This window comes from Haliotis cracherodii, unplaced genomic scaffold (assembly GCF_022045235.1).
Source record: "Haliotis cracherodii isolate W230 unplaced genomic scaffold, xgHalCrac1.p SCAF_4, whole genome shotgun sequence".
Taxonomy (NCBI): Eukaryota; Metazoa; Mollusca; class Gastropoda; order Lepetellida; family Haliotidae; genus Haliotis; species Haliotis cracherodii.
In genome coordinates, this window is record NW_027266297.1 from 48,866,719 (window position 1) to 48,880,311 (window position 13,593).

At 37.8% G+C, this 13,593-nt stretch overlaps 1 protein-coding gene and 2 pseudogenes across 2 annotated transcripts in view; all 3 read right to left on the reverse strand.

Annotated features, from left to right (window-relative positions):
• LOC139480433 (palmitoyltransferase ZDHHC21-like) overlaps window positions 1–13,593 on the reverse strand; it is a 405,161-nt gene that overhangs the window by 103,778 nt on the left and 287,790 nt on the right. The gene's annotated exons all lie outside the window — the stretch shown is intronic.
• Window positions 4,443–5,306, reverse strand: LOC139478289 (uncharacterized; annotated as a pseudogene).
• Window positions 11,072–11,935, reverse strand: LOC139478293 (uncharacterized; annotated as a pseudogene).

Here is a 13,593-nt window from a genome sequence, read left to right on the forward strand (position 1 = left end):
GCGTCTATATGTTACCCAAAAGCTTAGTTTAGTAAACTACATTTTAAGTAAATACCCAAAACTCTTTTTCTAAAATACCCTGGTTATACATGCCCTTCCCGTTGTAGAGCATGTCCCATGCGACTGACCAATGATAACAGAATATAAGATGTAAATACAATAGTACAATATCAATATGTAACAACTTGTGTGTGTATGCATCTGAGGACCAGAAAAATCAATACAATGAAATTTTACAAGGTAATGTCTCAGATAGGATCTGTCTTGGGTTGTACCTATCTGAGAATAACATGTGAAGGTTATAAAGGCATAATCAAATTATGTTTCTTTGTAAAGTTTTTGCTTTTTCTATATAAAGACATATGAGCATTTTCCTTCAGGCAAAAAAATCACGATAGTATCACAACACCAATAAACAACTGGTGATCAGTTTCAGAGTTCTACGTGTCCAATATATAATCTTACTATTCCTTGTCATCAACATGTTCCATGTCCGTATGTTCTAGAACATATTCAACTTACTCTGACTCTTATGGTCTCGATCCAATGGGAAAAGTTCTCCATCTTAAATAATCAAAAATGTCCTGGAAGTTTATAAAGAAATGATTCTCTCCATCATCTTATAGAATGAGGTTGCTCATTCCTACATGTATGACAGCGAAAATGTTGACTCTGATGTCCAAAAGAGTTAATTGTCCCAAATTCAGTCATTTGTAAATAAAATAGGAAATTACTTTAAATTCATGCATTACACTCCATGAAGTCCTCTTTAACTGAAGATTACAACAGTTTGTTCTTCTCAAGTAAATGTTGAAATTTAGCTTCAGCATCTATACTCAGTAAACAAACAACATCTCACCTGACTCAACAATCACAATAGTTTGGGTTTTTTTTAATTTGGTTTTTTAAGGGTTTTTTTCACATCAAAACAACATCAACTTATCGTAAAGTCACTGGACATGCGCCTATATAGAATATTGTCAAATGTCTCATTGGGCAGTAATCGCACATGCAATCTATCAGCTCCTGAGGTGCAATACAATGCACCATATACAACATCCTGGTAACATATAACGGATAGATTTTCTCTCATGAAATTCAACATATGTTTTTCACATATGGTAGGCGTACCCATTCATATATATTATAAATAAATGCATATAGGTAAGCACAAAAACATAAAACATGTAGTAAAAGTAACATCTTGAATACAGTATAACATCAACATTTATACAAGAGGACACTAGTATGTCTGAGATCACTTAAATTTCCAAAACCTGTGACATTTCAATGCTCTCCTTATTTTTGATAGAGTCCGCTTAAAGTGTCGGAAAGGTATCAACTCGTGTGATAGTACATTTTGTAATAACTTATATAATCCTGTGCTCAACTGATTAATCTTTCTTTCAACCATAGTAGCAAAATGTATCTCCTTTGCAACAAGTTGTATCCATTATGCATAAATGGCCTGAAACCATCGTATCTTACCATCCTCTACCTTTATCAATTCAGTCAATTCATTATGCAATTATACCTTGCTTCAAACCATCCATTCTGTCATTGGCCTTAGACATGTAAGAACCCATGTAATCTTGGGACACGTTAATAGCTGCTTCTTCAGTTCTCATTCTTTTTGATAAGATATTGATATGTTGATGTATTATGTTCACATCACCATCACCGCAGTACAAAATAAATTATGTGAGAATTCACCAGTTAAAGGTGGCAATGCTCTCTTGGAGCAAGTCTTCTGAGAACCAACAATTTGACCTTGAAGAATAATATTTCTGATCAAAGTAACCCCTTCTAACATGTCTTCGGAAGTGTCGTCATGTATGCGATAAGTAAAATTCAATATAGCCCTCATATTCTCTTCACAGGACGTATGATTTGCCAGAAGACTAATATTCTTACAAGTATCTCTAAGCAGAATCGGATAGTTAGAGATCTTGGGCAATTCAGTAATGAATATATGATACCATGTCTGTTCGTATGTTGAGTCGTCCCATATATCTGAAGGTATTACCCCCAGAGATAGATATCCGGAATGCATGTCGTCAATGGGTTCCACATCATGAGTAGTGTCATCATAGCTTTAAGTGCGAAGCCTAAGGGTCCTTTAGAACGTAAATATCCAAGTTACCTCTCAGATTTTAAATCTGATCTCAGTTCCTACTCTGTTATCCCTATAAAGCCATATCTTCCCTAAGTGAAAACAATAAACAACAATCCCAATTGATCGTCACCAATGTACCATACAACATATTACTCTCTCATAAATAATGTCTACCAACATTAAGTAAACCACAGAACACAGCGCTTATGTTCATACAGTTCCAGTTCATGTGTCAATAATATGCTGTACTTGTGGGTCAGTTGAATATTTTTAAGTTAAAAGGTTAAAAGGTTGATTTGATACATCTTCAACCCCAGTAATATATAACCGAATGTCCCTTTTCACTCCTATCGTTGTGTCTTTATCTGTGTCAGCATCATAACTCATGAAAAAAACAAAACCTCTTTAATATTCCATCTGTACTCTCTTCAAACATTTCCTCTCCTCAACAGGAGGTATACAACAGCCTTCTGACTAGGCAAAACTCTTCTGTACAAATATGATTGGCCAATCATCTACATCCCATGACCGATTTATAGGTCTTCACCCAGGCTACGAGACAAATCGACCCTCTGTCCTTCGTCCCGAGTGAATTCATCGTTAGTCTTTCGACTGTCCTCAATATACTCAGCAACTTGAGGTAGAGACATATCTACCTCACCACTATAGACTGTCAGGCATCTCTAGACTTGATCTTTCAAGCTTTGAAACATCATAGGCATGTCCACATCTATGTGTTTATATTCAAATAACGTAGGCATGTCTCCTCTACGTCCCTGTCGACATTATTACTACGTGGGCATGTCTCCTCCACGGCTTGACAGCGTAGGCATGTGACCTCTACGACTTACTATCATTTCATATCTACGTAGGCATGTTCACCTCTACGACGTTGTTCATCATCTCATATTTGCGTAGGCATGTTACCTCTACGACTTTTCATTATCATCCTTGATTTCCTATCTGGGTACCCATTTGCTTTGACACATGACACTATAACTTGGGACTAAAACCAACTTATTATCATAACCTTGGATCTACATATCCTCCGCATATCATATACCTATATGATTGTCACACTTCCTTACTTGCAGTTCTATTGTTTACTTTTTGTTGTTTTCTTTCTTCACTTTCCCTGTCATTGTTCTTCTGACATGGAAATTCTCCAAAATTTCTGAATTGAGAAACTCACTTAGGACCCCTTCTCTTTTCGAGACACCTGCTAATCGGACTTGGTATCGCATTCCTCTACGACTTATCAACTCCCATTTCATTTTTGGATATCCATATTCCCGTCAATCAATGAGTCCTGTCAATATCAACATGGTTGAATGCTTTGTCACCTGTGGTGATAGGCATGGTATGTGTGTTGTCACTGTCTCCTAACTCTCCATACACATTGGCAATATCGACTTCTTCAATGACACCTATTGCTAACTTAATCTCTGAACTAGCAGGGTTCATCAACCTAAACAATGGTACTTGATTGACAGATGAAGTGAGATATCTAGCACCTCACACATGTAACCATTCTGAAATAGACTCAATCGGCTCAACAACGCCTAACTTAATGTACACCGGCAACAAAGTTTCATTGTGTGGTGGTGGTACCACATCACATATACATGTAACAAGGTTGGTATTAATCTGAATAGGCAATGAAATTTGTCTCTGTTAGTCCATCCTACAAAGTCAACCTATTATGGCTAATATCAACTTTAGCCTTCTGGCTTCTCAAGAAATCTAAGCCTAACAACACATCAATTGATAAGGCTAAAAGACCTGAAAGTCCTGTACAACACATAGCTGACTATCTGTAAGAGGAATTGTAGATACACCTAACACATCTAATGGTTTCCCATCTGCACAACCAATGACCTTGCACCTCATTTTGTTATAGGAAATCTACACTCACCTCCAATAGATGAGAATACATTTGAATACATACAGCTCAAAGTTTCACCTGAGTCACATAGGGCACTGTAAGGCTTTCCAGATATCTTAACCCTAATACTGCTGTGAGATAAGCCCATACTACATGTCAAGACAACAATCTCGCTCAAATCACTTATCATTTCTATGATCTGGTTCGGTATTATTTCTCATTGTAAAAGTGTGGCCTATGATGTTATCGACATTATCAAAATCAATATTTTCTATATTGGCAGCAGGCTCAAATCCTCATGTACTGCACTGCCCCTGTTAACCCTTGCATATGTTTGACTTAATTAGAAAAGTAGAATCTGCTTAGGTGACCTATCCTACAGCATTGAAAACATTGCATAGATCTCACAAGACTCTCAGACATACTAAAATGTGTCCTACCTCATAGTCCACAAATGTTCCATAATTGTGGTTGTGACACCCTATGATCCTCATTGCTCATATTCCTTGGAGCAGGGCTCCAGTTTTGTCCACAGGGCACATGACTGTCACTCATGTCCCTGATATCGACATGTGTTGATGCACAACCACTTCTGTGATATTGATGGAATGTTTGTGTCACATTCTTCACTGGTTGTTGGTCATCAGTACACTCAGTCGCAGATTTAATGTACTGCTTTCTGTACATAGAGTCATCCTGATGCTCGTATGAAAAGTTCCCTCCTGTTCGAGTATTTTCAGCGCTGGTCAATAAGGAAACTTGTCCAACGAGCTCCTCTATAACAGACACAAGTCTGTCATTCTCTGATGTGGCCAGTCCAAATGCAGCATCTGCTATTCTCGCACTTTCCAGGACTTGATCCTTGGTCTCATGCAATCTTGTCAAAATGAACTGTTTAATGTGAGGTTGAGAATTCCTAATGACGGCATCCATGAGAAAGTTGTCATCCAGTCTATCAAGACGTTTTGCTTCATATTGCAATTCTTGAAGAAAGTCCTCAAAATCCTCAGACTGTTTCTGTTTCCTATGATAAAGCTTGTCTAGTCTTTCATATCTTTTTGCTGAATTTAGTTTGTACCTTGCAAGGAAAGCTGTCTTCACCTCATTCCAGGACTTTTTACTAAAGTCTTGAGCTTCTGGATCACTTCCATTGAATTTCTCAACAGAAAACTGACTTAGGGAAAAAACTCTTGTCTAATTTGTCCATATTTCCAAGTCCTCTTGAAAATAAACTGCCATTTGTCTCTGTAATATCAGAGGCAGAACAATTTTCATTGTCATGAAACATTTTGAGTCACTTTGGTTCTTCTCTGACAATATGTCCAAATTCAACATCATAATTTCAAGACTTCTCGTGCTCATGGTTGGTGATGAGAGATAATAACAGTCTTATAATACTGCAGAAAGTTCCTATGCACACAAGCGTGCAGCAAGGGTCCTCCATCAGTGTGACTGTCCCACACTAGAAAATCAATATCACTGTTATGGTAGTAGCCGTACTACCAAAGAAATCAATAACACAGTCTCTTCATGGGAAACTGACCACCCCACGGCTTTCGAACAGTGAACCATTGTCCCACTGGTGAGCATAGTTCACAAATACAAGGGCAAAACACATCCCTTTACAGGACATCACCTACCGTGAATGGCAAATAGCATCGGCTCGTTTCAGGCTAACAACCAACAAGTGTCCATCAACTCAGCTGCAGATGCAAACCGTTCAAACTTGTGATGAGCATGGTACGGTGATCTTAGAGCATTTCCGCCATATGTAACCTTAGGTTCCGGGTACTTTACCCTTCTACCTATGGTCACTTCTACTTATCAACTACTCCTTGGTTCTAGGGATGATGTAGCTCTCTTTCAAAATCACAAGTCCGATGGTTTGCTCCAGTCCTTTTTATTTATGATAGAGTTAATCATAAATACACACACATGGTCCTCATATATATTCTTGTTGTTGCCTGATATAAATACAACACATACCTAGATGATGGTTGAAGAGCCTGATGGTTTTTCTGATGAACGTTAACTCTACTTCTTTTCTGACTCGGGATCCCAAACCCTACAGAGAACCGTTCTGTTCAGCTGTATGCTCCCGACTCCCCGCACCACTCTCGGACAACTCCCTAAATACTATTCATGATAATTTTTGCTCCTCCCACCGAAATAGTATTTGACGTCATGTGAAATGAGTCCTAACGCTCACCTCCATATGAACCCCAATTTCCGTTCCAATCAGTTTTTCTATCAAGCCCTTCTTAACCAAACCTTCAGCTAATTTCTTAACTCATTGGTCAACCGATATACTCATAATAACATACTCATAATTCAACCTCTTTATGACAAAAACCCAACACTCTGTCAAACTGGAAGGCGCCTAAAAGATACTTAATCATGTTAATCAGACATTCCAATCAAGCAGTAGTAGTGAGAAATATTTGATCATTTCAAGACTGACAGTTTGTTCCATCCATTCATTTCCCCTCTGGTACTTATATTGCAAGACCGGATTCTACTAATTTCATTGTACTAATGAAAAGTTATCTCTATCACTTAAAAGAAGCAAAATCAATAATCATTTGCCCTGGGGTGATGCCTCACACTGCTCAATCACTTCTCTCATATGCGTCTATATGTTACCCAAAAGCTTAGTTTAGTAAACTACATTTTAAGTAAATACCCAAAACTCTTTTTCTAAAATACCCTGGTTATACATGCCCTTCCCGTTGTAGAGCATGTCCCATGCGACTGACCAATGATAACAGAATATAAGATGTAAATACAATAGTACAATATCAATATGTAACAACTTGTGTGTGTATGCATCTGAGGACCAGAAAAATCAATACAATGAAATTTTACAAGGTAATGTCTCAGATAGGATCTGTCTTGGGTTGTACCTATCTGAGAATAACATGTGAAGGTTATAAAGGCATAATCAAATTATGTTTCTTTGTAAAGTTTTTGCTTTTTCTATATAAAGACATATGAGCATTTTCCTTCAGGCAAAAAAATCACGATAGTATCACAACACCAATAAACAACTGGTGATCAGTTTCAGAGTTCTACGTGTCCAATATATAATCTTACTATTCCTTGTCATCAACATGTTCCATGTCCGTATGTTCTAGAACATATTCAACTTACTCTGACTCTTATGGTCTCGATCCAATGGGAAAAGTTCTCCATCTTAAATAATCAAAAATGTCCTGGAAGTTTATAAAGAAATGATTCTCTCCATCATCTTATAGAATGAGGTTGCTCATTCCTACATGTATGACAGCGAAAATGTTGACTCTGATGTCCAAAAGAGTTAATTGTCCCAAATTCAGTCATTTGTAAATAAAATAGGAAATTACTTTAAATTCATGCATTACACTCCATGAAGTCCTCTTTAACTGAAGATTACAACAGTTTGTTCTTCTCAAGTAAATGTTGAAATTTAGCTTCAGCATCTATACTCAGTAAACAAACAACATCTCACCTGACTCAACAATCACAATAGTTTGGGTTTTTTTTAATTTGGTTTTTTAAGGGTTTTTTTCACATCAAAACAACATCAACTTATCGTAAAGTCACTGGACATGCGCCTATATAGAATATTGTCAAATGTCTCATTGGGCAGTAATCGCACATGCAATCTATCAGCTCCTGAGGTGCAATACAATGCACCATATACAACATCCTGGTAACATATAACGGATAGATTTTCTCTCATGAAATTCAACATATGTTTTTCACATATGGTAGGCGTACCCATTCATATATATTATAAATAAATGCATATAGGTAAGCACAAAAACATAAAACATGTAGTAAAAGTAACATCTTGAATACAGTATAACATCAACATTTATACAAGAGGACACTAGTATGTCTGAGATCACTTAAATTTCCAAAACCTGTGACATTTCAATGCTCTCCTTATTTTTGATAGAGTCCGCTTAAAGTGTCGGAAAGGTATCAACTCGTGTGATAGTACATTTTGTAATAACTTATATAATCCTGTGCTCAACTGATTAATCTTTCTTTCAACCATAGTAGCAAAATGTATCTCCTTTGCAACAAGTTGTATCCATTATGCATAAATGGCCTGAAACCATCGTATCTTACCATCCTCTACCTTTATCAATTCAGTCAATTCATTATGCAATTATACCTTGCTTCAAACCATCCATTCTGTCATTGGCCTTAGACATGTAAGAACCCATGTAATCTTGGGACACGTTAATAGCTGCTTCTTCAGTTCTCATTCTTTTTGATAAGATATTGATATGTTGATGTATTATGTTCACATCACCATCACCGCAGTACAAAATAAATTATGTGAGAATTCACCAGTTAAAGGTGGCAATGCTCTCTTGGAGCAAGTCTTCTGAGAACCAACAATTTGACCTTGAAGAATAATATTTCTGATCAAAGTAACCCCTTCTAACATGTCTTCGGAAGTGTCGTCATGTATGCGATAAGTAAAATTCAATATAGCCCTCATATTCTCTTCACAGGACGTATGATTTGCCAGAAGACTAATATTCTTACAAGTATCTCTAAGCAGAATCGGATAGTTAGAGATCTTGGGCAATTCAGTAATGAATATATGATACCATGTCTGTTCGTATGTTGAGTCGTCCCATATATCTGAAGGTATTACCCCCAGAGATAGATATCCGGAATGCATGTCGTCAATGGGTTCCACATCATGAGTAGTGTCATCATAGCTTTAAGTGCGAAGCCTAAGGGTCCTTTAGAACGTAAATATCCAAGTTACCTCTCAGATTTTAAATCTGATCTCAGTTCCTACTCTGTTATCCCTATAAAGCCATATCTTCCCTAAGTGAAAACAATAAACAACAATCCCAATTGATCGTCACCAATGTACCATACAACATATTACTCTCTCATAAATAATGTCTACCAACATTAAGTAAACCACAGAACACAGCGCTTATGTTCATACAGTTCCAGTTCATGTGTCAATAATATGCTGTACTTGTGGGTCAGTTGAATATTTTTAAGTTAAAAGGTTAAAAGGTTGATTTGATACATCTTCAACCCCAGTAATATATAACCGAATGTCCCTTTTCACTCCTATCGTTGTGTCTTTATCTGTGTCAGCATCATAACTCATGAAAAAAACAAAACCTCTTTAATATTCCATCTGTACTCTCTTCAAACATTTCCTCTCCTCAACAGGAGGTATACAACAGCCTTCTGACTAGGCAAAACTCTTCTGTACAAATATGATTGGCCAATCATCTACATCCCATGACCGATTTATAGGTCTTCACCCAGGCTACGAGACAAATCGACCCTCTGTCCTTCGTCCCGAGTGAATTCATCGTTAGTCTTTCGACTGTCCTCAATATACTCAGCAACTTGAGGTAGAGACATATCTACCTCACCACTATAGACTGTCAGGCATCTCTAGACTTGATCTTTCAAGCTTTGAAACATCATAGGCATGTCCACATCTATGTGTTTATATTCAAATAACGTAGGCATGTCTCCTCTACGTCCCTGTCGACATTATTACTACGTGGGCATGTCTCCTCCACGGCTTGACAGCGTAGGCATGTGACCTCTACGACTTACTATCATTTCATATCTACGTAGGCATGTTCACCTCTACGACGTTGTTCATCATCTCATATTTGCGTAGGCATGTTACCTCTACGACTTTTCATTATCATCCTTGATTTCCTATCTGGGTACCCATTTGCTTTGACACATGACACTATAACTTGGGACTAAAACCAACTTATTATCATAACCTTGGATCTACATATCCTCCGCATATCATATACCTATATGATTGTCACACTTCCTTACTTGCAGTTCTATTGTTTACTTTTTGTTGTTTTCTTTCTTCACTTTCCCTGTCATTGTTCTTCTGACATGGAAATTCTCCAAAATTTCTGAATTGAGAAACTCACTTAGGACCCCTTCTCTTTTCGAGACACCTGCTAATCGGACTTGGTATCGCATTCCTCTACGACTTATCAACTCCCATTTCATTTTTGGATATCCATATTCCCGTCAATCAATGAGTCCTGTCAATATCAACATGGTTGAATGCTTTGTCACCTGTGGTGATAGGCATGGTATGTGTGTTGTCACTGTCTCCTAACTCTCCATACACATTGGCAATATCGACTTCTTCAATGACACCTATTGCTAACTTAATCTCTGAACTAGCAGGGTTCATCAACCTAAACAATGGTACTTGATTGACAGATGAAGTGAGATATCTAGCACCTCACACATGTAACCATTCTGAAATAGACTCAATCGGCTCAACAACGCCTAACTTAATGTACACCGGCAACAAAGTTTCATTGTGTGGTGGTGGTACCACATCACATATACATGTAACAAGGTTGGTATTAATCTGAATAGGCAATGAAATTTGTCTCTGTTAGTCCATCCTACAAAGTCAACCTATTATGGCTAATATCAACTTTAGCCTTCTGGCTTCTCAAGAAATCTAAGCCTAACAACACATCAATTGATAAGGCTAAAAGACCTGAAAGTCCTGTACAACACATAGCTGACTATCTGTAAGAGGAATTGTAGATACACCTAACACATCTAATGGTTTCCCATCTGCACAACCAATGACCTTGCACCTCATTTTGTTATAGGAAATCTACACTCACCTCCAATAGATGAGAATACATTTGAATACATACAGCTCAAAGTTTCACCTGAGTCACATAGGGCACTGTAAGGCTTTCCAGATATCTTAACCCTAATACTGCTGTGAGATAAGCCCATACTACATGTCAAGACAACAATCTCGCTCAAATCACTTATCATTTCTATGATCTGGTTCGGTATTATTTCTCATTGTAAAAGTGTGGCCTATGATGTTATCGACATTATCAAAATCAATATTTTCTATATTGGCAGCAGGCTCAAATCCTCATGTACTGCACTGCCCCTGTTAACCCTTGCATATGTTTGACTTAATTAGAAAAGTAGAATCTGCTTAGGTGACCTATCCTACAGCATTGAAAACATTGCATAGATCTCACAAGACTCTCAGACATACTAAAATGTGTCCTACCTCATAGTCCACAAATGTTCCATAATTGTGGTTGTGACACCCTATGATCCTCATTGCTCATATTCCTTGGAGCAGGGCTCCAGTTTTGTCCACAGGGCACATGACTGTCACTCATGTCCCTGATATCGACATGTGTTGATGCACAACCACTTCTGTGATATTGATGGAATGTTTGTGTCACATTCTTCACTGGTTGTTGGTCATCAGTACACTCAGTCGCAGATTTAATGTACTGCTTTCTGTACATAGAGTCATCCTGATGCTCGTATGAAAAGTTCCCTCCTGTTCGAGTATTTTCAGCGCTGGTCAATAAGGAAACTTGTCCAACGAGCTCCTCTATAACAGACACAAGTCTGTCATTCTCTGATGTGGCCAGTCCAAATGCAGCATCTGCTATTCTCGCACTTTCCAGGACTTGATCCTTGGTCTCATGCAATCTTGTCAAAATGAACTGTTTAATGTGAGGTTGAGAATTCCTAATGACGGCATCCATGAGAAAGTTGTCATCCAGTCTATCAAGACGTTTTGCTTCATATTGCAATTCTTGAAGAAAGTCCTCAAAATCCTCAGACTGTTTCTGTTTCCTATGATAAAGCTTGTCTAGTCTTTCATATCTTTTTGCTGAATTTAGTTTGTACCTTGCAAGGAAAGCTGTCTTCACCTCATTCCAGGACTTTTTACTAAAGTCTTGAGCTTCTGGATCACTTCCATTGAATTTCTCAACAGAAAACTGACTTAGGGAAAAAACTCTTGTCTAATTTGTCCATATTTCCAAGTCCTCTTGAAAATAAACTGCCATTTGTCTCTGTAATATCAGAGGCAGAACAATTTTCATTGTCATGAAACATTTTGAGTCACTTTGGTTCTTCTCTGACAATATGTCCAAATTCAACATCATAATTTCAAGACTTCTCGTGCTCATGGTTGGTGATGAGAGATAATAACAGTCTTATAATACTGCAGAAAGTTCCTATGCACACAAGCGTGCAGCAAGGGTCCTCCATCAGTGTGACTGTCCCACACTAGAAAATCAATATCACTGTTATGGTAGTAGCCGTACTACCAAAGAAATCAATAACACAGTCTCTTCATGGGAAACTGACCACCCCACGGCTTTCGAACAGTGAACCATTGTCCCACTGGTGAGCATAGTTCACAAATACAAGGGCAAAACACATCCCTTTACAGGACATCACCTACCGTGAATGGCAAATAGCATCGGCTCGTTTCAGGCTAACAACCAACAAGTGTCCATCAACTCAGCTGCAGATGCAAACCGTTCAAACTTGTGATGAGCATGGTACGGTGATCTTAGAGCATTTCCGCCATATGTAACCTTAGGTTCCGGGTACTTTACCCTTCTACCTATGGTCACTTCTACTTATCAACTACTCCTTGGTTCTAGGGATGATGTAGCTCTCTTTCAAAATCACAAGTCCGATGGTTTGCTCCAGTCCTTTTTATTTATGATAGAGTTAATCATAAATACACACACATGGTCCTCATATATATTCTTGTTGTTGCCTGATATAAATACAACACATACCTAGATGATGGTTGAAGAGCCTGATGGTTTTTCTGATGAACGTTAACTCTACTTCTTTTCTGACTCGGGATCCCAAACCCTACAGAGAACCGTTCTGTTCAGCTGTATGCTCCCGACTCCCCGCACCACTCTCGGACAACTCCCTAAATACTATTCATGATAATTTTTGCTCCTCCCACCGAAATAGTATTTGACGTCATGTGAAATGAGTCCTAACGCTCACCTCCATATGAACCCCAATTTCCGTTCCAATCAGTTTTTCTATCAAGCCCTTCTTAACCAAACCTTCAGCTAATTTCTTAACTCATTGGTCAACCGATATACTCATAATAACATACTCATAATTCAACCTCTTTATGACAAAAACCCAACACTCTGTCAAACTGGAAGGCGCCTAAAAGATACTTAATCATGTTAATCAGACATTCCAATCAAGCAGTAGTAGTGAGAAATATTTGATCATTTCAAGACTGACAGTTTGTTCCATCCATTCATTTCCCCTCTGGTACTTATATTGCAAGACCGGATTCTACTAATTTCATTGTACTAATGAAAAGTTATCTCTATCACTTAAAAGAAGCAAAATCAATAATCATTTGCCCTGGGGTGATGCCTCACACTGCTCAATCACTTCTCTCATATGCGTCTATATGTTACCCAAAAGCTTAGTTTAGTAAACTACATTTTAAGTAAATACCCAAAACTCTTTTTCTAAAATACCCTGGTTATACATGCCCTTCCCGTTGTAGAGCATGTCCCATGCGACTGACCAATGATAACAGAATATAAGATGTAAATACAATAGTACAATATCAATATGTAACAACTTGTGTGTGTATGCATCTGAGGACCAGAAAAATCAATACAATGAAATTTTACAAGGTAATGTCTCAGATAGGATCTGTCTTGGGTTGTACCTATCTGAGAATAACATGTGAAGGTTATAAAGGCATAATCAAATTATGTTTCTTTGTAAA